The following is a 25875-nucleotide window of genomic DNA, read 5'->3' on the forward strand; positions in this document are numbered from 1 at the left end:
CAAATGTACATTAATTTTTATATATTTTATCATTAGTAAGCTTCTGGGTAATTATGTGTAGGTTTGGAGAATGTATGGGTAAAGTTATAAATGTTTTGATTACCTCATTTGGCACAGTGTGGGTACAGTATATGCTTCCAAATAGTGCAACAAGATTTGGCTTCTCAGCCTCTCTCAGGACTGAATTTGCACCTATTCCTCTTTATTGTCTAGACCATGCTGCAGAAGTAGCTTGGGAGGGAAGGAATGAGCTTTGGTGTGTAGCCTGTCAATTTTAGCCTGCTTGTTACACTCATTGACTATTACTCCACACTTAGTCCTTTGACAGGAAAGGTTACCTGGGATTGGGAGCCTGTGAATTTTTTTTTCTGAGTGTGCTTGCAAATAATTGTCCTGCCAAGAATAATGCACTTTTATAACGAGATTCTTAATGATACCAGAAAAAGTACAAAGAAAATTCTTTATGGTGTAATTTAACAATTACACTAGTTTTTGGGTGAGATGTGGTATTATGTTGTATGTCTACATCTCATATTATCTGGCTTCAAGCAGAAAACTTTGTTTCAGCTTCCCAGCAGACAAAAGGTTCAACTCCAGTACCAGTAATTTACAGTGTGGAAGGATTGTGTTGTCATAGAGGTGCAAGGGGGGCATCAGGACCTCCAGAGTACCACACTTCTCTCTGGGGAGCTCCTTTGGGCCCACTGAAAGCAGAGCCCTCCTGAGAAACCTCACATTGGTAGAGAAGCAACTTCCATTTATTTCCTTCATGATGGCTAAAAAATGATGACAGCAACACTGAGTGTTGTGTCTCCCTCCTCTGAAGGCAGGTTTTAGGTGACTGTCTCAGGAAATGTCATTCTGCAGGATTACTCTTGTTTTAGACTACTTATAGAGTTGGAAGGACTGTCATGATTGTGGCCTACGTGTGCCTTCCACAGAGCTAGAGGATAATTATTGATTACTGTAATGAACCAAAGACAGCTCTGTTTTTATGGGCTGATTCATGTGAGAATGGTTTAAGGATTCACTGTTTCCTGGAAAAAAATGTGCAAGCTCTTGCCTCTAAACTTGAATGGGAGAGGCAAATTCATACTTCTGTAATTACTTTGATTGCAGTTTCTTCTTGTAGTCTATTTCAGGTAAACCTACACTGCATGAATCATAAGAAATTGCTAGCTAGAAAATAGTTAAAATGTCAAGAGGTGCTTTTGGTCCTCAATTAACTAGTTTAGCATTAATGTCAGGTCTGTGTAGCTGCAAGATTGAGTTGTTTTTATTTCCTTTTTTAAATCATATGTGCATTGTGTGAGCATTGACTTTCAACTGTGCAGTAATATCTGATAGCTTGTTTGTATTTTTTAGATTTTATATGAGTTTTGTGCCCCCCCACTGTTCAAGATACCCTCTTTGAACAGCTCTTGGTTTGTGGCTGTGTCTGTTAGCAGAAGGTTTATTTAACAGAAGGCAGCCTGAAGAGTGACATTAGAAATTACTGTCAAACAGACAGGAAGGCGGTAGGAATACTGATGTGTTTCTGCTTTTGTGATCAATCAGTGAAAAAGTCTATATTCTAAAAGTAAATAAACAAGCAAAACTTGTCTGCTTGTGCTATCTGCAGCTTTCTATTGTCTAGGAGCTGGGGGGTATCAGCAGCTTGTGGGTTTTTTTGGTTGAATAGCCCAGGAGCATACGTAATTTGCATCATACAGAGCTGGATAGAAGATCTTGAGAAAGCAAGGGTTTGTGCACTATTGCTACCTCTCATTACTATTGCATAGGTGTTGTTGCAATCCTTGACCTTTCCATGTTCAATTGTCTTGTTATTAGTGATAAAACTGGAAAAATAGTCCTGATAGGTGGTATTTTTTGTGTGTAAATAGCTAAAACTCACAGTTTCAACTCTAGTTAAAGCTAGAATTTCTTAGCGGATACTCTGCGACATGTCTTGGCCATCTTGTTAGAGGTTGGAGACGTGGCTGGACTAGAGGTGTGTGTGATTTCTTGTGTGTGGGGGTTTCCTGCTGAGCCATCTGCCACTGCACAGGTCAGAGAAGAATGATGAGTATTAATATTGTATTCATGTGGAAGATACCGTTCCTGGAATGTTTTGCAGAAGTAATTTAAGAATTTCTGCTAAAGTGAAAACTTCCTTTGATAAACTCATTTGTGTTAAGTGTCCAGAAAGTTAATTCCTGAGGCTGTTAGCACTGACAGCACTAATTTTCTCTGTTGATTTCAGAGCATGAAATTTGTGTAGACATCTGGCTTTGCAGAGGAAAGTTGTTGCTTTGGAAGGTATACTGTACACGTTTTATGTGGCTAAGGGTTAGATTTTGCATATACACTATTTCCCCAGTGTATATCCATCAAAGAAACAGGATAGCAACAACTTCCATTTGGAAATAAACTTGGCTTTCATGTTGAAATGATCCCTTGAAGAGGTGAGAGCAGTGTACATGTTAAAGGAGGAGATTAATTATCTATAATGACTCACTTTGGCTCAGTTGACAGCGGGCAGGAAGATCCTGGCGTGACCCTTACAGCGTGGGTTCCCTAGGTGCTCCCACCAGGAGTATCCCCTGGTTCCCCCAGCTCAGTAACAGGCTGGCTTCCATCTACTCACTCAGGAACAGGAACATCTGGGCCTTCTCCTGAGGTGGAGGAGCCCAGCTGTGGCACTGGAAGGCTCTGCCTCACGTGTGCTCACTCGGCAGTGCTGGTGTGTCAGACTGGAGCGGCCTTTGTGTGAGGTGATATAATGAACACATTTCCTGAGAGCTGACAAAATCTAGCTGCATTGCTCACAAAGGGAGATTGAAAGCTGATGTTCAGCTCTTAGGAAAGCAAAATCACAGCAATTCTTTTCTGACCATAGACTGAGATTTTTGTTTTGGAAGAGATTGGGTGTCTTTTAAATGACGTTTGCTTTTTTTTTTATTTGTTCCCCTAAGTAAGTCACACTGTATTTTAATGGAGCTAAATATACAAAATGGAGAAGACCTATGCATAAGCAGAATTATGAGACAAAAAGATATAAAAGGAAGCTATTATTATTTCGTTCCTGGAAGATTTCTCTGAATTGCGATGTTTTTAATAGTGCACATAAATAAATTTTCAAAGATGTCACCATGAATAAGAATTTTTTTTTACTTGAGAAATGCATTTAAGTACAGCTATGCTGCTACTACTATTATTGTTATTATTAAGTGGAGCGATGGCATATTAAACATTTTGAAGCAGACAGTTGTGCACTCATGTGGAGAGATGCATTCTTAACCAGTAACAAATAAATATTTGTTACTGTAAACAAGTTAATAAAAATTATCTTATTAGCTCTTATAAGTCTCATCTGAGACCTAACTTTGGATTTTGCTGATATGTACGATAACTCCATCAACAAAGTGTCTAAACATATTCTGATTCTTAATGTAATTATGACTTTAACTAAAGCCTGTAACTGAATTATTTAGGTTGATTTTGGGCTGTGAGAATGCCAGCCTTTTACATTTTATGAATTTCATTCCTTACGCTTTCGTTTAAGAGGCTCTTGCTTCCTGTTTCTGACCTACTACTTCTGTGCATCTTTCATTACTTTATTCACCTGTTCTTCATCCTTCATCTCCTCCAGCTGGGTGATCTGTCCTTTTCATCAATATTTCTGCAGGTGGAAATTTTGTAGATTTCATACTGTTTAAGTGAACCTGATGGGGTGGGAGTGTCTCAGTGAATGTTTGACTTTGCAGCCATGTGTATGTATGTATGTGTGTGTATATATATATATATATATATAAAACCTTACTTGATGTTAGAATAAGTCATAGCAATAGTCTCCTTTGTTTGTTGCAAGAAGAGTACCCCAATACCCATGCTTAGGTGTTTTCAGAATTGTGATCCCTGAATGGAAGAAGAGGTGGTATTAACAGACCTAGGTTGAGCACTGTTATTTTTGCAAGGAGTGTGAGGTGGGAAGGGTTTCAATCATTCTTTGAAATCAGAGAATTTTTACTGTTTTTTTTTTTAACAAATGTAATTTCATGTTAATATAGCCTGAAATTTCTAATTTTATTTAGCCTGGGTTTCTAATTTTCTAGACATGGCACACATATAAAGAAATATTTTTCCTGTAGGAGTGCCTGACATCTAAATATACAAAGAACACGTGGGTTGAAAACAGAGTTTTACAGTAGTAGCTTTTTTCTTTAAACATAGCTGAGTAGTTCTATCCTTTATCCCCTATTTTCTGGTTGAGAGAAAGTTGCTTGTCAAGAAGCTGACAAGGAAAGTCACTTAAAGCAAACAAACACAAACAAAAGAGGAGTGTTGGTGAAATGGAGACATTGCACCCACAGCTGAGCAGACAGCATGGAAGGCAGGTGCTCCTGTGTGCGTCATGCCCGTAGTCATCCTCTGCCTTGAGTAAACTGGGCTCTGCAATTCAGAGAAGGGCAGCTCTCAGTTTTTTGTTACCCATGTGCTACCAGGGACTCATGCTCAGGCAACAGTGGGAAATTTCAACGCTTTTCTGAAGCTAACAGTTCCAAAAATTGCAACTGTAGGGCACTTGATCTAAAAAGGGATTTGTACCTGCTATTAATTGGATTCAGGGTGGGTTGCACAGTGTGCAGCAGTAAGGGGAAATTTTTCCTTTGCGTCACAAATGCAATGAAACTCTTGACCCAGTGCCACTAATAGCTGTGGCTTAGTTGACACAATCTTGTAGCTTTTTTAAGCTAGTGGGACTGCAACAGCTCAGGGCTGTGGGAAGTATTTCATTCTTAGCTGAGTAATAGGAGAGAACAAAACTTTTTCATTCATTGCTTTGTGTCTTACAGACAGCAGCTTTTTAGTCCTTCTGGTAAATGCACGTTACAGTATTGTAATTATAGGTCTTATTCTGTTTTGTGTCACTTCAGTTTTCCTTACTGCCAGCTGAGGGGAAATCATCTAGCAAGGGGTCATTTTTAACTGTGTTTTCTATCTGAAATAAGAATTTCACTGAGATAAGAAAGCTCTGGGTTTTCGATTAAGCTGGTTTAAGTTTACTGCTTAAGCTAGAAAAGTCCAGTGGGATGAGATTTAGGTGATAAAATACCTTGTCAGACAGCTGAAGAATATTGGAGGGAGGGAGCAAAAGCCAAGTAGGCGGAAATTCTACAATCTGTTTATGAGGTAGAATATTATTATAAGGTAAATGATTATTAAAATACTAGTATCTACAAAGTTTTTATCAATACATGATGTTAGAAAAAATGCCTCAATGATTTTTGTGAATATTTTAAGGTGCAGACTGTTCAAGGTGCTTTGAGACTCATGCTTCTGGGAACCATGGAAATGTTATCTTTGCAAGCTTCCCTAAAGGAATTTTTAAAACCTCCCCCAAAAAAGGTTTGGCTGAAATAGAGATTTTGCTACCTTCAGAAAATACTCAGTTTCTGCTTCAAAAATATTTTCTGTTTCTAGATTTCTCTTATTTTAATCTGAACCCGTTCGTTAATGTAGTGAAGCATGTTTGATAACCAGTGTGTCTTTTTTCTGGTAATTATCTCTGAAGAAAACAAAGGACAAATCAAGAAAATTTTCAAAGATATTCAGTGTAGATTAAATTCATCACTAGAGTGAAAAGGATAGTTTTTTAATATGATCATAGTAGATTTTCTGGTGGTGATTTTGCTCCTGTGTTTAATGGTTGCTTTTAAATCCCAGAAGCAGTAAAATGGGAGTGGTTTCACATCTTGGAGGTGTTACAGTGTAATCCTGACTTTCAGATCTGGGATATTTTTGCTTAGAGAATAGGAGATGAAGACTCACTTCCATGAAGCTGAGCTTTATGAAATTGGGTTTTCCTTTGCAGAGTATAAATGGCATGGGAACTGCTGCTAGTGTTTGGAAGTCATTCCTAGAGAATCTTAAACTCTTGTGCTATAAAAACATGGGTGGCAATTGATAATGTAATGGTAATCAGTAAGACAGTCAGCAGTACAAAGTAAACTTGTAATCAGTATGTGATGTGAAGAAACTGCATATGTTTGTAGCACAAGGGGTATGGGTAGCAAATCTTATTTCAATCCTGAAAATGAATTTATTAGCTGTTTTTAATCAGGAGATTGACAAATCTGACCCTTTGTTAATTTAGGCTCTTAATAACTACTTCTGCCTCTTTTAAAAAATGCAGTTTTTCAGTGAGAAAAACAAGAAAAAACTTATTTGTAGCTGAAAATATTCCTGGAAAAGGTGACTTCAGAAAGTGTACTAGAGAGCAATTGTAACTTTTTTCCCTGATTGTTTTTGATTGCTATGGGCAAATGATGAAAAATCACGCTCACCAAAGGTGATATAGCTGTGTGGAGGAGGTGGGCACTCTCAAGTGCTTCGTGGAACTTAAAAGAACTGTAACTGGTATTGGATCTTCTTAGGCTGGATTTTCTTCCAGTGGTTAAATAGGAATGTGATTACAGAACAAGTGCTTTTCGTGGTATCCTCACACTGCTTGGGAGTTAACTCCAAAAAGTACTACTTTTATGTGGTATTGGTAAAAATTCAGGTTTTTATTGAAGCCTGAAAGAACAGATAAATGAAATAGCACATTATGTTTAATCTTATCTTCCAAAGCAAGGCATGCAGGCAGAGGTAAGATAAAAGTATGATCAAATTTATCTTGCAGTGTTTAGAAAGCTGGTAATGGGGGTTACATAAATATAGAATTAAATCTGTGGAAGAGGTGTGTTAATTTGTAAGGAATATTATTATAATAATCTTCAGAAGTACATAGGGAGAGTTGCAGTGATAAGCCTGGGAGTTTATGTTGGAGGGTACTTTTCCTTTAGGAAATAATTTTATTGACTTTTTTCTCCTGCATGTGCCCTGCTCAGTTACCACTGTCAGATGCTGAGCTCCAAGGAAAAGTAACAGGCAAAATAAGCTCCTGCTAGACTCTTGATTCCTTGGTCAAGAAGCAAAAATCTGAATAAGTTTATTTCAGTATTGCTTTTCAAAAAATATTCTCAAGTTTGAAAGTAAGCATTGGATCCTTCAGAACAGGAACTTGAGAGATTTGTTTTCTGAGCTGCTACAATTTAAAATGAGAAAGCTGTATTGTGATAATAAACTCCAAGTTAGTATGGAAAATTCCATCTAAGTATAATAACTGATTCCAGAAGTAGGTAAGCATTATAATGCCAAACTGTATTTGATTGGAAATTAATATCTTTGAACTAGTTATGTGGCTCTGCTTTTGGTATACTTTCACAATTTTAAGATTCAATTATGAAGTTAATCCCTTTTTTTTTTTTTTGGTCTTTAGTTTAATAAGACTTTGAAGTTCTTATCTGGATAAAACAAAGATGGATGAATAAAAGTCTTGTGCTTGTTTAGAAGAATGCTGTATCACAGATTTCTAAACTTAATTATCTTTATTTAATCTGAAATATATTCCATGTTTGTTAAAGAAATAACTTTTTCTGATTTAATTAGCTTCTCAGGCATGTAGAGTTGCAACCAGGGAATGTGCTTTGTTTTGAACTCAGTCAGTGACCCCTGTAAAAATGTTTAATTAACTTTTGCCAATGTCAATATGGTTCTATTATACTCAGCAGGCTGGATGAGCTCCCTCTGGTGGCTCATTTACATTGAGATTCTGTCCTTCATAGCTGTTTACTCAGGAAAACAAGGCTGCTGACCCCAGGTATCAGTCAGGCATCAGTTCCTTCTGGGCTCACACTTTAATTGAAAAACATCAATAATTTCCTTACAGAATGAAACAAAAGCATTTAAATGCACAGTGGGTTCAATTTGTTAGCAAAATAAATAAAGAGCTACTGGGTAACAAAGTGTGCAAATACAACCAAATTACTTCCTTCTAAGTGAAAATCACACAATAGGTGGATGGCAGTGATTTAGCAGTGTCATCCACTTAGAATAGTGCTTATTATTAAACTTAGGAAATATTTGGACACTAAAACAAAATATTTGGACCTTGACCATGAAATTGTGGAGTTTAGTACGAGCAAGGAGGAAGTAAGGTAGAAAGTAAGATCACAAACATGGGCTTCAGGAGAGCAAATTTTGGCCTCTTAGGTGATATTCTTGGAAGAGCCCCATGGGAACAGGCCCTGCAGGAAAGAAGAGTCCAACAGAGTTGGTTGATATTCAAAGATTGCTTCCTCTAGGCTCAAGAATGATGCATCCCAATGAGCAAACTTGGGTGTAGGCAGCAAGAGATCTGTATGGATGAGTAATTCCTGTTATTCAACTCCTTGAGCTTGGGCTCGAGCCTAAGCAGGGAACACACAAGCCGTGGAAGCTGGGTCAGGTGCTTGAATGAATATAGAGAGGTTATTGAAGTAGAAATGAGACAAGGAAGGTCAAGGCCCATCGGAAATTAAATCTGGCCAAGGATGTCAGGGAAAGCAAAAGGGGCTTCTTCAAATACATCAATAATAAAAGGAAAAAATAAGGGTAATGTGGGCCTGTTACTAAATGGATGGGGGGTCCTGGTAACAGAGGACACAGAGAAGGCTGAGTTACAGAATGCCACCTTTCCTTCACTAGCAAGACCAGCCCTCTGGAATGTCTGACTCAGGAGGCCAGGATAAAGGCATGTTGTAAGAAGGATTTTCCCTTAGTCAATGAGGGTTGGGATAGAGAACACCTAGTGGTGAGGACTTGACACCCACAAGTCTATGGGCCCTGATGGTTGCATCGGAGAGTGCTGAGAGCGCTGCACAGCATAGCTAGACTGCTCTTGATCGTCTTTGAAAGGTCTTGGTTATGAGGAGAGGAGCCTGAGGACTAGAAAAAAGCAAATGTCACCCCAGTCTCCCAAGAGGGCAAGAAGGAGGATCCAAGGAACTGCTGGCCAGTCAGCCCCACCTCAGATCCTGACAACCCTGATGGAACAAATCCCGGGGGCCATCTCCACCCCCATGAGGGACAAGGAGGTGGTCGGGAGTAGTCAATGTGGATTCACTAGAGGTAAATCAACAAAGATGGTGATGGGACCGGAGCATCTCTTATAAGAAAAAGCTGAGGGAGCTGGGCCTGTTCAGCCTCAAAAACAGACAACTGAGAGGGCATCAGTGTCTGTCAGTACCTGAAGGGAGGTTGCCAAGAGAGTGGAGCCAGGCTCTGCTCAGTGGTGCTGAGCCACAGGACAAGAGGCAGTGGGCAGGAACTGATATACAGAAAGTTCCATCTGAACACAAAGAGGAATTTCTTTACTGTCTGAGTGACCAGAACAGGTTGCCCAGAGAAGGTGCAGAGTCTCCCTCACTGAAGATACTCAAGAACTGTCTGGGCTCATGTTGATGAGCCTGCTTAAGCAGAGAGATTGGACCAAATGATCCAACCTTCCCATTCTGTGATACTGTGAAGAAAATGATCCAAAAATGTGAAATCTGTGGTTTTGAAGTCGGTTAATCCTGTAGATGAACTACAAATTAAAATGAATCTTGGTATCAAAATGCATTCAAGCTATTTCACAGCATATAGAAAAGCATAATCTCACTTTTTATAGTCTTTTTAAAATTAAGAAGCCAGGGGAATTTCTGGGTCAAGACCACGAGCAAATTTAAAATGAGTTTTCCACCTCTGTAATGTTAGTTTCTCCAGATACTTTCTAATTTCATGCTGTTGTAATTTAATGACATCCTTATATACTGGCATTGAGACCTCCTCTCTCTGAAGCAGTGAGAGAAGTTTTGAAGCCAGACAAGGTGCAAATTGGACATAAGGTTTAATATTTGTTCAATATAGAAGTTGTTTAAAATTAAGATATTGTCAATAATGCAGGTTACAGAATAAAATACTCAAAAATCAGAGAAATTGTAGTTTTTGAAATGTGAGTATTTAGACAAAGGTAAAATTTTGCTTGGAGAAGGAGAAAGGGGTCAGCAGATGAGATTAGGAGAGAAATAGCAGTGTTTATAAGAAGATCAGATAGCCATGTGAAATAAAGGGGGAAATAGAGTATAATCAACAATAGACACCTGTAGGAAGTTGAGGAGAAATATCTTTAACAAAGTGGTTTGAATGAATATTTATTTGCATGTTTAAATTACGTCTTACATTTTTAAAATATTCCTTAAACATTCTAGCAGCTGAGATTCACGAAAGAAATAATCAAGCATGGCTTATCAAGCATGGCAAATCTCTAAATTGAAAGTCTGTACACTTTCAATATTCACGCAAATGGACTTTTTATTTTTTGATCGCACATTGTTCATCTGTCTTTTTTTCTTCATCAAATAACAGTTGAGAACACAGTTTGTAGCATAATACTGCATACCTGAATATCTGCATTAAAAATAACAATCCTGATCTTCCAGTATAATTATATGTGACTAGTAACACAAGCAGGTTGGTTAGGAAATAATTTTCTTTTATGCAGGTTTTTCAAAACAATTTCCCACTGCGTTCAAGTTCAGGATCTCTTAGGTGTTGGTAATCAGACTATGAAAAAAAAAGTCTAGTGTTTGAGGAAATTACTGGTGTATTTTGTACAGGACTAAGAAGAATTGGAAATAACTTAGTTGGTGCACCCTGGGACAATGTTTGTTATTGCTGAAGATAACTAGCATTTTCCAGTCATCCTTTCATAAAGGAATATGCTGATCCAGACTGATCCTTAAATCAGTCTGTGCTCCTGGCTGCTGCCCAATTTATTTTTCCTGTTCTACCAGTGCTGTAACTGGGTTACTTGTACTGTTGAACTTCATCCTGTTTCTCATGCTCTCATCTAGAAGGTTGTCCAAGTCTTCAGGATTGTGCCCCCATCCTCCTGTGTTGACTGACAGCTTTGAAAGCTGGCCAAGACCTTGAGTCCGTTCTTACTAAGCAGTGCTGGAACTCTTTAAGATTAATGGATTCAGGTTTGCAGCATTTAACCCAAAACAGAACACTGCTTGCTAAATTTTGATGCTTCTGTCATAAAGACTGTGAGCCACTTTATGTTAGAGAGCATTTCAAATACCTTTTTTTGTGTATGTCCTTTAGAAGTGGGAAATAAGAGTTTGTGTGTCAGTGTCTTTCTTTACCTTTTACTCTGAAGAGCCACATGGACAACGCCATTTAAATTTTGTGTGCTGGTGGAAATGAGCAGCTATGCAGCATGGCATGCAGATTACTTCCACTACTACAAATGCAGGAGCATAATTTTATGTATTATAAATATATATATATATATATATATAAATATATATTGTATGAAATGATACTGCCTTTACATTGCCAAAGGTCAGCAACATTTGTAAGCAGAGGGGTGCCTGAAAGTTCATTGTGAAGGTAGATGTTCCTCCCACCTGAGCTACAGAGGTAGTAGGACCTCCTAGTACATGTGGGCATTTACACAAATTGGGTATTGCAAATTAGAATAAACATAATAGAGGTCCTGTCTGTGTAGTGAGTAGCTAAGTGTCACTGTAGTATAAATAATTTCTTCAGTGGCATTTTAACAACATAATTTCAGTTCCTTTTTGTGTAAATTGGTTAAATACATAGTCTGCCCATTCTGCCTAAAATTTGGTAATTTACTTTTTCTGGTTGTGTTTATAAGCTTTAGTTACATTTAAACAAAAATTCTAAATTGTAAATGAGCTGTTCAAGTTACTGGCAGTTTTTAGAACTTTACAAGTCCTCCCTTGTTCCCTATTTCATGGGGACATTCTAGTGTGATGAGGGAATAGTATGCTTGGTTTAATTTAAATAAAGTAAGCTTAATGCAAACACTACACTGAAGGTATCTGTGAAGGTCTTGCTGTTTGGCAGTGAAAATCAGTTGGTTTTAATTCTCTTTGCTTGGAGATAACAAAGATAATTGGTTTTAATAGCCAGGGGCAGCATTTTATCTGATTTATCAACATTCTGTTGTTCCATATCTCACTTTCATCAATCTAAATTTTGGCTGGTTAAACTTTTATTTGAGTACCAGTCATATTTTAAGTCAGTCTCAGCTTTTATTATTACTCTTTGATTTTTAACTTGCTTTTTGACTTGTACCATTCCATGACCTTGGATTTCCTAGAAATGTTCTAAGATGTTGTACATGGGTAATATATCTGCACAGAATATACAAGTGGCAAATAGATTCCTCTGTATTTGCATGGACTTCTGTTAGTCTCTCAGTGGAGGGGAAGATTACCTGTGCTTAGTGATGCTGGTGATGAAATGATGTGTAATAATGTACAATATCCTGTGAATGGCAACGTAGGAAAAACATCCAAAGACATTAGTTTGAAATTTTCAGTTGATTGCCTCCTTAATACCTTTAATACACCTCTATTGCTCTAATGCACCATATTACAGTACATGGTACTTCTCAGCAGTTCAGTCAATTGCAAAGCTGAAGGAGGCAAGGAAAAAAGCTGCCAAAACCTCCCTAAGGATATAGTAGCACGATGGCTGCATTCCAGTCTGTACCAACTTCATGGGGCATTTAAAAGGCAACTTCTAGTGTGGTATCTCACAGACATTCATTCTTATTTGTGGAGAATGCAAATTCTATTCAAGTTTTTAAAATAACTTTTAAAGTTTGCTTCTGCTAAGGACTTACTTGAACATGAGTTCTGCTGAAAACTTGGATTCCTGATGCTCCTCCATGTAAAGCCAGTCCACAGTACAGTACAGTATTTGGGACATACTCACTCAGATAGCAGAGAACAAAAGGTTTTCCTCTTGTTCCAGATAGGAAAACCCATTCCCATCTGGAATCTGCTGCTTTGGAATATTTGTGCTTGGCCAAAGATGTCTTTTGTGTTTGCCCTAATTCCATAACTAACTTTGTACTCCTGTAGGCTTAAGAGTTGGGAGAAAATCTAAAGGAATTTTTCATTTTTATCTGAAAACTTTATTTGGTTCTAGTGTCAGCTTCAGGATGCTGTGGAAGCCCAAGGAATTGGTTTACAGCAGTCTGTTTGGTCTGCATTAGACTACTGCTAGTTGCACTTTTAATTTAGGTGTTAGAAGCTTCTGCTAGATAAAGTGACTGTAGTCATGCCAATTGATTACCCACTAGTATCCATCTGCTTCCACAGCTGCTGTAGAGTTCTGAATTTTGTCTCTGTACCTAAGTTGTGATTGCAAGAGAAGCAATCCTTGTTGGTAAAGGGAGAATACCACGCACATTGTTAGTAACTCTTCTCTTTAATTTTTGGGGAAGGTGAAAGTCATTCCTAAATCTCAGGAGTATAGACTATATGTCTGTACCTTTTTGTATATTGTGTATTTGTAGCCGATGTGTCTTTTTGACAAATAATGTGGAGTGCAAACAACCAACTTGTGTTTTATGTCCGCAATGATTTTTTTTAACACTTCAATATAGCTATTTGCTGAAAGATCATATAAAAGCTGCAGTACATCTTATCTAAAGATGATTTAGCGTGAGTAAAAAAGAGCTAGAATTGCCTGTTTCTGATAGTGTTATTTATGCAGGTAAACTTATTATGTTTTTTTTTCAATTCAAGAATCTTGTACAAATTTTTCTGTAAGTGATGGCAGGGCTATTATATATAAGCAGAGCTATTATATATAAGCAGCCAGTGAGCTGCTGGTACTCTAGTACATGGTTTCCTTGCAATTGTGTTACAAAAGAATTGTATTGCTGTCTTTCATTCTCTCGTTGGCACTTGCATCACTGTGGTTGAACCATTAACCATAGCTGATCAGATTGTCTTGATAGTTCAAAGCAGTAGCCTTGTGTAAATGAGTGTACTGAGAAGATGATGAGCTCCTTATTGAATTAAACTAAAAACACAGTATGTGTGTATGTCGGGTTATAATTTTGATCCCTTTTTGCTCCCAGATCCTCATGGAAGTACCTCTAGGGATGTTTTGGGAATTACGTGTCCTGAGTGTGAGAGAGGACACCGTACTCTCAGACCCATGTGTGGAGGGAATAGGTGAAAGGATTTCATGTGTTGCAGGTGAGAGCAGAACAAGGGGTAGTCCACAGCTAGGGAACAGACCCACATGGTGAGACACCAGGAAATGATTCCTTTTAGTTTCCTTAATGGTCACCAAGATCTGACTGGTACTCTTCATAAAGTATGTACCAAGGGGAATGTGTTGGGTGACTGAAAATAAAGTTGGATTCCTTGGCTTATCTCAGTTGAGATTAGTAGGGTTTTGAGCAATAAACAAGAGGAGGGAGGGGTGGTACTTCTCTTTTCTGCAGTTACTTGCTTCAAGACCTGTGAATCATATTCATGCAAATCAATTACTAATGCACAGCCAATGCATACTCCTTTTCTCTGCCAATGTCATTTTCACCTGCTCCAGGTGAGCAGTTCTCTTTTGTTATTGTTGCCCTCCTGAGATTGAAACCCTATAATGCTGCTTTGCACAGCAGCTTCATACTTCACTGAGCAGCTGTCACACTGTCCTTCAGGTGAGGCATGGCTCTGAAATTACGAATCTTTGGGTGGTACATTTGCCAAAATTAGCGTTCTTTAAATAGGACACTGCAGCCTGTTCGCTGTGGAGGATGAGTGGGAGTAAATAGATTTTCTAACAAGAAGGGTTGTGTGTGTATATATAAAATTACTTTGTTTATAACTTAGGGACTCTGGGAGCTAAAAACGCATTGTAAATTGAAATCAATAGTTTTGTTTAAGATGTGCTCTGGTGTTCTGAGATCATAGGTGTATTAACACCTGTGCAAAAGTTTTATGTTTTATAATTCTGTCATAGTAAACTTGAAAAAGCAAAGACAGAAAACTAAACTTAATTCTAATGAAAAATGATCCTGACCACACCTCTGCCACTGACTTTTACAATATGCATCTGGATATGTCCTGTATTTTTTAACAGCTTCCTTACCATGGAGCAGTGGTGATCTCTGTACTTCTGGATATAGCAGCATGAGGCTTGGTTGTTCTGCCACTTGTTGTAGCACTTAGGCTGAGAAGAGCCATGTATGTACAGGGAAGGCAATTGCACGAGAATTTGAAGTCTCCATGTGGTGAAGGAATTAATAATTAGTGAAATAGTGAAGCAGAATGCAAGCATGGAGCTACCTAATGTTAAAATTCAGCCCTTGTTTGGAACTAGGGGGTTTTGTTATATACATATTGATGTCATGGGTTCACTGTGGGGGAAGAAAGGGGCCATGCATCATTTTAGAAAGAACTAAGTACATCACGCCCTGTAAGGTATTTATTCTGGCTAAAACAGATGGGATTAAAGAGATTACTGAGATTACTGGTTAACCCAGAAATCTCTGATTTAAATCTCAAGTTCATATGATCTCAAATGCAGAATTATTGGCACAGTATCAAAAGGCAGGTTGACTTTTTTAAGCTTTAATAGACATGAAAGCACATTTACAGGAAGGTTCCATTTTAATACCACAAACCCTCTACTTTTCTATCAATATTTTTATCAAAGACATGAGTGATTATCTTGACAAAGCAGAGTCAGGTTTAGGAGTTCTTAATCTGGTTGTGCCTCAGAGGAAGGAGAAGAGTTTTTCTGTGGCTTTAAAACATTCTATTGAACTAAAAAGGAATTTCCTTTACATTATCATCAAGTTTAAGATTAAACTTTACTAGCTTGATATATAACATTTCTTGTCATTGGATATTTCTGGAATAAATTTTTGATTTACCAGTGTCTTGGTAGAGCTGGAAGTTGTCTTTTTTCCCTTTATTTATATTCCAAATCTCCCTGTACACATTGGAAGTTGTTTAAACTTGCATTCAAACTGATTTTGGAATATTGGAAATTAAAAATGGAATTATCATGTAAAATATAGCTAAAAATGTGTATAAGGAGCTGTGTAAATGGCAATAGACTTAATTTTATTCTTTGTAAATCTGTTCCATGACTATAGATATATAGAATATATATATGTTATAAAGATGTGCACATATACTCAATTCTTGCAGCATCTCTGAACTCCTAGCACAGATTATGTTTCTTTGTCTATGCATTGATAAACTCTTCTCTTACCGCCAGTCAATATACCTTAGTTTAAATCAGTGATGTAAAAACAGGATGGCAGCCTGAACCAGATCTCAATTTATCTCAGGCTAGTCCCTTGTAAGCTCGATTAATTCAGACTGAGAAATAGTAACTAAAGTAGTGGAGTAGTGAATCAACAGTATTTTAAATCCTCCCCACTGGCTTTGTAAGAGAATCCAGGCTGTTTATAATGCTATTATTTCTTGTCAGAATTCTAAGTGCTGTTCTGTACAGCTGGAAATAAAGATGATGTATTTCAGGGCTTGGGTAATATTTTTTTTCTTTAATTGACAACATATTAAAACATTGTTGGTGCCTAGTGGGGGATTTTTTTTCTTTTATTCCTGCATTATTTATACAGAATAATTTATGCAGCTAAGAACTTGGCTTCTGATCTAATAATTTCTTTACTATTTTTAATCAAAACCAGTTTTGCTGGCATTCCTAATACTTATGAAGAATAATAATTTTTTTTAGAGAAGTAGAAACAACAGGAGTTTCCTTTCTTCATATCCATTTTTGTAACACAACACCTGGCACTTTCTTCCATTGTCTTGCATTTTAAGGGGAGGGGAAATGCTGAAACAGTTTTCCTGAGTGTTTTGCTCCAGAGTGACTGAGAGCAGTGAGGCTGTTGGGAGGGAGAAGGTGACATCAGTGACATCCTCGGGGTGTGTGTGACTGCTGTAAAGGCACGTGTGTGTCTGCCTCTGCTCATCCTGCTGAGCTGGCTTCTGGGCAAGTCTCGGCAAGAGAGGAGCGCAGCAAAGGGTTAACTTTTTACTATCAGCCTCAGAAAGGCACATTTGCAATCCCTCCCAGTCTTGTCTTCCTTTTTACACCTCGCTTGCTCACCGCTACTCCTCACTTCAAGGCAGATCCCTTGACCTAAGCAGATTATTGTAGACGCATGAAGGACACAGCAAGCTCTCCTGTGCTTTTAAAGGAGGAGATTTCGCCTCCAAAATAGGACACTAAGCTTTTCAGCCTTCTGCTGCTGCACCTAGCGGGCACGAGGCAGTGTCTGGGGTGCTCAGTGGGCTCCTGTGGCATCGGAGGGGAGGCAAAAGCAGAAGTGGCAGCTGCTGCAAATGTGGGAGCCGGTGCTGTTAGCGGGAAGCGATCGCTGATCAGGGCCTGTGAGACCTGGGTTTCCTTGGTTTCCATGACATTTATTAGGTAACACAGAAATTGAATTGTCTCCCACAGTGCTCTTGGGGGCTAGTGCTATGGCGGGGTGCTCCAGAGACATAGACTTGCAGCAACTCATCACTCTGAGCATGTGAAACTCCCTGGATTGTTGTGCCTTACTTCTTTGTTTGCTGTGTCTCGCTTGTGTTTGCAATTTGCTCTGCTTTGTTGATTTTTTTTTTTTTCTTTTGATGGAAGACCCTGCCTTCACCGTTTCTCAAATAATATTTTCCCCTTTTTATTTAGAGCTGAGCTTGGCAAAGAGAGGATATGAACAATTATACAGGTGGGCTACTCGGGGGGAGTGAAGATATAAGGCATCCAAACAGGTACTGGCAACCTGCAGCTCTGTAAGAATGCCACTCCAGCAGATTTCTGTAGTGCCAGCGCGGGAGACTGCCAGCAATGGGAGAAGTTCAATGGGCACAAACAAAGAGAAGAGCAAGGAGGTGGAGGTAAGAGGAAGGTTTCAGTCTGCTGGGACAGGGTGATGTGCCTGTGGTAGGCAGTGGGTTTGGATGTGGGATGCAGGATGTGGCGTGGCTGGAGTGCTGCAGAGCACTCAGGGTGCAGCTGTAGCACACTGCAGGGATGCTGTGAGAGCAGCGCCTCAGCCTGACAGGGAGCCTGCTTCAAAAGTCAGATAAATAACTGAAGGAAGTTACAAACTGTGTCAGGGGGTTTTAAGGTTTTCATTTAAATGAGTGCAGCCTGCTCATACTGGCAGTACTTGTTCCCTGTAAGCTGTCAAGTAGCAGTTTCTTTACAGTAGGTTGGGTGGAAAAGTAGTTTCAGGAAAATTCCTGTCTTTGTTTAAAACCAACAAAAATACTGTACCAAAGCCTGTCTTTCTAATGTAAGTGTCCTATAGGCATAAGCTTAGTCTTTTCACCAAAGGCATCAGTGGTTTTTTGTTTTTTATCTCTTGACTTGCTTTGATTCATAAACATACAAAAGTGTTGTTTCATCAGTAAAAACTGTATCCTGCTGTCTCCCAGTTAAGAAGAAATTGTAGGTTCATGTTACATCATTGGTTAGTACAAAAAGAAATACAGAAACTCTGTGCAATTTTAACGGTGTTTTTACCTGTAGGAATCTTTTGCAATGTATAGATTAAATTTGTATTGTGCAAGACCAAAAAAACCCCAAAGCATTCCTTACAAACCCAAAAACATAAGTAGTCTGTTGATAGATATAGCAGTAAATGTATGTAACATAGACATCTGCTTTTTACAGACATGTTTCTTGTCTCTTTCTTTTCCTCTTGCTGTATGGAAACCAATGAACTACTGGGAAAACAAACACAATGTCTTTTAAATATTGTCTGAGAGACTGTGAGAAACTGTATCCCTGAAAGAAGTCTTTCTCCTGGGGGATTGTGTGACATAGTTTTCCAGAAATTGTTAAGTTCAACAGATGGTTGATATTCGTAAGAGGTCTGTGTGACTGTGGAAAAGTATTGTTTGGAGGTTTTATTAAATTTTTAAATTTAAGATAATATTTGTGCTCAATATTTAGCTATGACAAGTTCACTGAAAATGATTATTCTGTTTTTTTGTTTGAGCACTTTGGTCTAAGTGGCATCCTTCCCTGGAAGTACTCTCCAGTTGTTAACTGGTAGCACATTCATAAGAGTTATAATATTTTGGGATTTCTGTCCTGCAATGGAAAATTTTTGTTTGGTTTTATTCTTCTCTTAATTGGTTAAAGGTGAAGGTTCAGGTGAAAACCATTCTTTATATTAAGGCTCAAGGTGTGAAAAGCAAAAATATATCATGTTACCCCAGCTTAAATTGTCCTTGACATTCTTGTTTTAATTTGATCATTTGAGTTAACTGAAGAATATGTGCAATATTCACACAGGAGTCAGATAAATGAGACTTAACTTAGAGGGGAGGGGGAATTGTGGGGATTCTGAGTTGTGAGAATCATCTCATGCACTTTTCTGTTTTGGTTTTTTTTCCCTGTGAGGGCTGGGCTGGGTCATTTCAGAAAGACTCCAGTGTCTCAGGAAGCAGTTTCTTCTTGAGTGTTGTGGAAGTTATGTATCAGAAAAGAGCAAAATGACGTGTATAACTAAGTTCAGTAAAGTTCTCTTCTAAACTTAATATAAAAAGTACCAACACCAACCCTACAAAACTCAAAACCAAACTTAAAGTACATGGTACTCACTGAAATGTATTTGCTAAACTCCTCTCTGCTGGTCAGAGCCTAATCATTCTGCTCAAACTTCTGCTTGTCCTATAAGGCTTATGGCTGGAATTCATACAGTGTAAAAACTCCCTAGTGCTATTGATGGAGATAGTAGCCCAAGCCCTGAAGACTGCTTTCGCCATATGTACTTATGTAAATTATGATGGGGTTCAGGTTTGTTTTGTGGATGTAATTTGGGAGTAGTGAACCAGCTTTTTTTATTGTCTTGACAAAGATTGCTCAGGCTTATGTAAATGGTGGTCTACCCTTGCATGGTATGGTTCTCACAAAGGGAAGCTCCCCTAGCTGGTCCTCAGTGTTTGTGTTGGTGAGGGTCTTCTGGGTTCATGGTATTCTGATATTGTTTTTGCAGGTACCTGCTTCCTCTGCCTTTCCATTAGCAGGCTTTTGGAGGTGGAAGTTAAGTAAAGCAGTTAAATGGGCTTCTAGCTGCGAGCATCAAGCTGGTTCAGGAAGACATAGAAAAAAGCAATGTCCAAAAGGTCTTCCAGTTGCTAGGGTTAACTACTGCTAGGATTGTACACCATATCCTGTTATTGCTGAAAAACTTTGTTATGTTCATACCACAGCATTAAAATTTATGATGAATTCTTCTTCTGTCTAATTGCAGAGCTGGATGCAGTGGACTGTTTCCAAGTTCACGGTGAATTCGTAAACCTGCCTTAGTCATGCACAACTGAGGTTCTTAATGTTGAAACTCATTCTATAATGCTTTTCTGTGGTTTTTAGATGCTCATACACATGCTTTATCTGAAGGTTTTAATATGTGTCTGCACACACAGATGATTGCCTGACACTGATCTGTCATTAGGGATGTTGAGTGCAATGTCTCTTCAGAGCCCCAAGTGCCCATAGTGGACCTCTGGCCAATATTGGGAGTAGAGGTGTGATAGCAATGCCTACAGGGAGTGTTTGCAGGCAGTTTTTCTCTGCAGTGTCCTTTGTGGGAGTAAAAGCTTAGTGCAGGCCATTCCTGCAATCCTTCAGTGATTTGCCTCAATAATAATTAGCAGAAGTTGTAGCTAACAATGGAATTTGCATCAAATTTAGCCATAGAGCTTCTTTAAATGTAGCCCAAAGATGAAGTATGTTTTTTCCATAATGAAGCATAGATGTTGGATAACCTGTTGCAGCAGCTGTGCACTACATTTCCATACACAAGTATAATCTTCTGCTAGTTTGTTTCTCTGATTTTAGGAAAGCTCACCGGTCATTATTACCACTGGCTTTGCCCCAAACATTTAAGTGTACAAACTGTCTTTCTTACTCTTTTAGTAATGCAGTTGGAAAAGTTTGTTGCAAAAATGAAGACTAAAGTGTAAAGTGCGTTTACAATATGATGTGGGCTTTTTTTTTTGTGTTTTTTTTTTTTTTTTTTTAATAGTTAATTCAGCTTTCTACAATATTTGAGAAATATCTTAAGTTTATAGTGAAGTGTGGAATTGGGCTTCTGTGACAGAGAAAAACCCTTGGGTGTCTGTTTTCAGAAGAGTTTACTAATAGAACTGTTGTTCAAAGTGAATTAGTCAGTAAGCTAAAGATCAAATTATGTCATCAGGACTCCAAATTTAGTTAGTTTTTTTTTAATACATAGACTGCAGTGCCTTGGGACCAATGTCATGCTAACATATGACCCCCATTTTATATGTATATAACATTTCAACAGTTACTTTGTACTTCTGATTTGATTTTCTCTGCTGTAATAAAACTATAAAAGAAATGTATATGATTCTTGTAGAGCGTGGTTGAGGAAATGCCTACTCTGGCTCATTTTTTTAGTTGTGAACATACACTGTGAAGTTCATAAAGTAGCTTCAGTTTACATTGGCTTTTGTAAAGGCATTAATTATTATTCTAAAGTAAGTTAAGTACAGAAAGAAAATTTCATCCAGTGAGAAAATTGAATAGGCTAAATGAGTGAAAATACTAACGAAGAATTTGCAAGGGTCGTTGGATAAACTGCCATGACTACTGTGAAAAGTCAGACTTGAATGTTGTACACTTAGAGTGGTAGGAGCAGGTTTGTAAGAGTCAAAAATTGTCATGGTATGGTAGAGAAGACACTCCTTGATGCCAAACTAAATGTGTAGATAGTGCACCTCTTCAGCCTGAGCAGTTTTCAATGCATGGTACTGGAAAATGTACATGTTACCAAAAGTAAAAATTTCAGAGTAGAAAATAACCTTAATGAAGAAAGCAGTGGCAGATATTAGTCAATCTTGATTTGGTTACTTTGCAAGACTTTGATTTAAAGAAAAGAACCCCAACCAAATAACTTGTGTAATATGGTTTATGTCACATTCATATGCTAGTATAACTTGCTTGTTGTAGACATGAGTCTTACTCTGCTGCTCCAAAACCTAACCCAATGTCCTAAAGATGTTACAAAATCTGATAGTCTGTAGTTAACAAGTAACAAATTAGCCATGCTATTGATTTATTTTTAGTTTTGATTCTTTGCTCATAACTGGTAAATGGTTTTCTTCTTATGCCTACTGTGTGTCTCTGATCTTAATATTCTGGTAGAGGTGACAATGACTATTAGTTTCCTTCACAGAAGTTCACAGAATGCAATAAATTGCAGGGAGGAATCCTCACTCCACTGTGTATTGTACTTTGGCATGAAATATAGTTCTGCACTCTGCGCAGTTCTGTGCTGGGAAGGAAACTTGGGACCTCTCTGTTCGTCAGCAGAGTTTTCATGTTCTGCCTTCTCAGAAGCAATAAGACAGAACGAGACCTGGTACTTTGGAAGCTTTAAATGTTACCTGGGAAATACTTGGCATTTATGAAGGAGTATAGTAAATTGAATTTGAACTTGGTTTTTCTGTGCAGTTTGTACCTTAAAGGAAAAAAAAAGAAAGAATATGTTGCTCGAAATTCTGTACGCTCATTTATTGTGTAGAGCATCATTTTTTGGTAAGGAGATCTTCAAGTCAGAATTGAGACTGAAACCTAAGGGGTCTTGTGATTGGCACTTCTGAGTAACTGCTAATGTTTATTTTAAGCACCAGACTAGAGTAACTGCTAATGTTTGCCTTAAAGCTTGTAAGTAGTTTAGAAGAAATTGACATGTTTTCTAAAGGAGGAAGCAGTAGCTAAATGTTATTGATGGGAATTAGTTGTTTTACATTTATCTGTGTTATCTCGCTTATTACCTACTTAATTTTAAATAGATGTAATGATAGATGAAATATTTTGAAAGGCTTTAGGCTTCCTTACATGCTACAAAGAACGTGCTTTTATCTTTCTGTTAAATGATTTTCATGGCAGCTGTGAAGTACATACAGAGATATTTGATACTTGAAACACATCTGTCATTAAGGAGAAAGGGTAAAGGCTTTACATATTGATGTTGTTTTATTGCCTTACAACCTTAAGTCAAACGATGTATTGGGTTTTGTTATGGGTTTTTTCCTCTGGTTCTTTTGTTTTTGGGATTGTGTCTGTATTTTGTTTGGGTTTGGTTTGATTTTTGCTTTTACATAGGGAGGCATAATGTTTAGTGTAGTTAAATTTGTTGGTGGCTTTGGTCACTTTATCAAAGGTTGAGAATAGTGCAACTCCTAATATGTGACAATTTCACTTATACCGGTGATAATAAAATAGCTTAAGGCATGTAATGCAAGGAATAAAAGTCTTAGAATTGCAGGATATTGGTGAAATAATTCATAAGCCAGATAGATGGGTTTGGTTTTGTGTATGATTATCTCACATTTTAAAAATTTCTTAGGTGTAACTTAACAGATAAATAGAGATGGTCATTCATTACCTAAAATACACCATTTTTTTTCCTATGGGAAGGGTAGGATGTTTCTTTTCAATGACAGCTGCCTGGGAAGAGTCATGTAATTACAGTCTTGTTAGGAGGTATGATTTTCTACTCTGCAAGAGATGTGGGGGTGGGAGAATAGGGAGGGGAAGCTCTAGCATATGAATCAGATTACTGATGTGTTCTGACATGTATTGCTTTCCTTTCATAGATTTTCTTAATGTAAAGCTCATGTTGAACATGATGTCATACACAATTTATGACAAAATTGCTAATACTGTTTACCATCAATATTATATGGTATTTCTTCTTTTCTTGACACGACCATTGTTTGGATTTCAGTGCTATGTTTGCATGGAAATTCAACTGCATCTGCATCTGCAGTTGAAGACACTCCCTAGTGAAATTCTTCTATATTTTTGTGGTGATAGATTGCTCCTGATCAATGGTTGAAGTGCTCCCAAAATACACCCATAAATCAGTCTGTGGCATGCTTTTAGTTATCTTTAGGATGCTTTAGAAAATTAAGTTCTTTATCAGTAAGTCTTCTGGTCCCTGTTTGGGAACTGTTACTCTTTTGGTCTGCCATGTGATGCTGATGACAAGCAATTTCACGACAGTGAAAGAAATGGGAAATGTTAACATGCTGGGTTTGTTATAATAATTTTGAAACATTGTTTCTTTTTTTATTTCTGTGAATAAAAAACATTACTGTGCTACCAGTAAGAAAATAAGAGATTCCTTGCTGTGCTTTTATTAGCATGCTTTGGGATAATGCAATTCTTTATAGGCTGCTTTTCCTGATAAGATTATGCAAAGGCTACTGGCTGCATGGTAATTTTTTTTTTGGTCAGGCTTGTTATGAAAAGTCTGTAAAAGCATATTTCTCCAATTTGCTGTGTATTGACTAAGCATCCAATACTAGTATTGATTTAAAAATTGATCTTTTCACTGATAAAGGATTTGAAGCTCAGGATTCTGTATCTGAGTAGCCTTCTGCCTCTTTATGTTTGTGGCCAGTGCTTACAATCTGCTGGCACATGTCTTTTGTTGCTGCTGAAGTCTGACTACAAGTCTCATGAAGAAAGCCTTTATAATTCCTTGTATCTCTGGAATTCCCAGTTCAAATAAATTGAATTGGGCTTGTGTGTGTAGTTCCCCCTGTCCCTAGTCTAAGATGCCTCTGAGTTTAAAATATTAGGCTTCAGATTTCATTTGATTTGGATTTCTCTCTAAAGTTAATCTGAGGTTTTACAGAGGAAGAGTTTCCATATTAAAATGAATTGTAGAACTTTCCTGCTAAATAGTGTTTTTTAAAAATAAATGCAAAACCCCAACAATCCAAAACCATGAACACAAAAGTTTTCCATCTTTAATTGATGGTTGTTTTGTCTTCAGCTATAGGCTTCTATACTTTATTTTAATGACTTTATTGTGTCCTCATTTATATCAAAACAATGTCTGTAATTGAGACAGTTTGCAGAATGTGTTGTGCTGTCTAAACCTGGTGGCTGAAAAGGGTACCAGGAACTGGATACAGTTCAGGAAGCTGAAAACCAGATTATTTTCTCTAGATACCTTTCACACTATGAACAGTTCTGTGAGCTGTTGCCCTGGTGGAGATGCTTTTCTTATGGAGGATTGGCATGTTACAAATAAAGTTCAAGTACAAGTTATCGCGGGCAGAACTTAGTTGTCAGCAGAGTCTGTGTCCCAAGACTCATTTTAGAGAAGTATTTTTGAATCTAGTCAGCATTTTTAAAAATAGCTTCCATGGTCACATATACCCCAGCATTTTTGTTCTGTTCACAGATGACTGTCAGGCATTGAAATCTGGTTGTTGGCAACTATTTTATTAGTTAAGAAACATTACAATAGAAGCTCAAATTTCTTGAATATACTGCCAGCATTGCAAAACTGATGCTAGCCTGATAGTTTTCTCCAGTTTTGTCTGAATCTAGCTATCTGAACAAGAAATTTTAAAATCCTGTGTATTCAGGCATCTAGAATTCTGTAATTATTAAAATTATTAATAGTGAAATCGTTATTGACAGTAATTTTTAGTTCTTCATAACCATGAACAAAATAATGCTGAGTTTGGTATGTTTTTTTTTTTTTCCTAAAGCTGAGAACACTTGCCCAACTTGAGGGTCTTTCTCAAAGACACTGGGAATGTTCCGCAGTGTTGCCAAGAAAGGGAAAGATTATTTTCTGTCTAGTGAAGGCATTTTCAGCTCATATCACCAGCTCTGGAAGCTTCCTGGCTTCAGAGAAATGTCCTAAGCATATTAGAAATACAGTTCTAGTTTCTGCAGCGTGCACATGCGTAAACCACTGAAATTGCATGAGGGTTGTTGATTCTTGTCCTTTAAAATGAGGTGGTTATTGCAGATCTGCTGAATTCTGTACTCAGAGATGAAGGCATCGTTCCACCACAGCAGAGATCACCCAGGGTCTGCCACAACCCCTGGCCTTCCCTTGCTGCAAAGGCTTTTCTTGTGTCTAGAAACAATGTTCATAAAATACACACTTCTCCTAGCTCCTATTTATATTTGTAACTTTATTGTTTTTGAGGTTTTCTTCTTTGTCCTTTTTTTCCTGTTTTGTTTTCAATAAAAAGGCAAGATTTTGTATTGGAGAGTGTAATTTGACAGTGTAACCTTGCTTTTAATGGGAATACAAACATCAGCTGTTTTACATTTCAGGGTGGAATAATTTGACTTTAATAAGAAGGTGGAGAATGG

At 37.8% G+C, this 25875-nt stretch overlaps 1 protein-coding gene across 2 annotated transcripts in view; it reads left to right on the forward strand.

Moving 5' to 3' along the window:
• MARCHF1 (membrane associated ring-CH-type finger 1) overlaps positions 1 to 25875 on the forward strand; it is a 222686-nt gene that overhangs the window by 78103 nt on the left and 118708 nt on the right. Inside the window, exon 1 of one of the 2 annotated variants that reach the window (XM_058023775.1) lies at positions 17519 to 17600. The exons of the other annotated variant lie outside the window; for it this stretch is intronic. The gene's annotated coding sequence lies outside the window, so the exon portion shown is untranslated. Of the gene's footprint in view, positions 1 to 17518; positions 17601 to 25875 lie in introns of those variants that run through there. 2 annotated transcript variants of the gene reach the window in all.

This window comes from Melospiza georgiana, chromosome 5 (genome assembly GCF_028018845.1).
Source record: "Melospiza georgiana isolate bMelGeo1 chromosome 5, bMelGeo1.pri, whole genome shotgun sequence".
Lineage (NCBI taxonomy): Eukaryota > Metazoa > Chordata > Aves > Passeriformes > Passerellidae > Melospiza > Melospiza georgiana.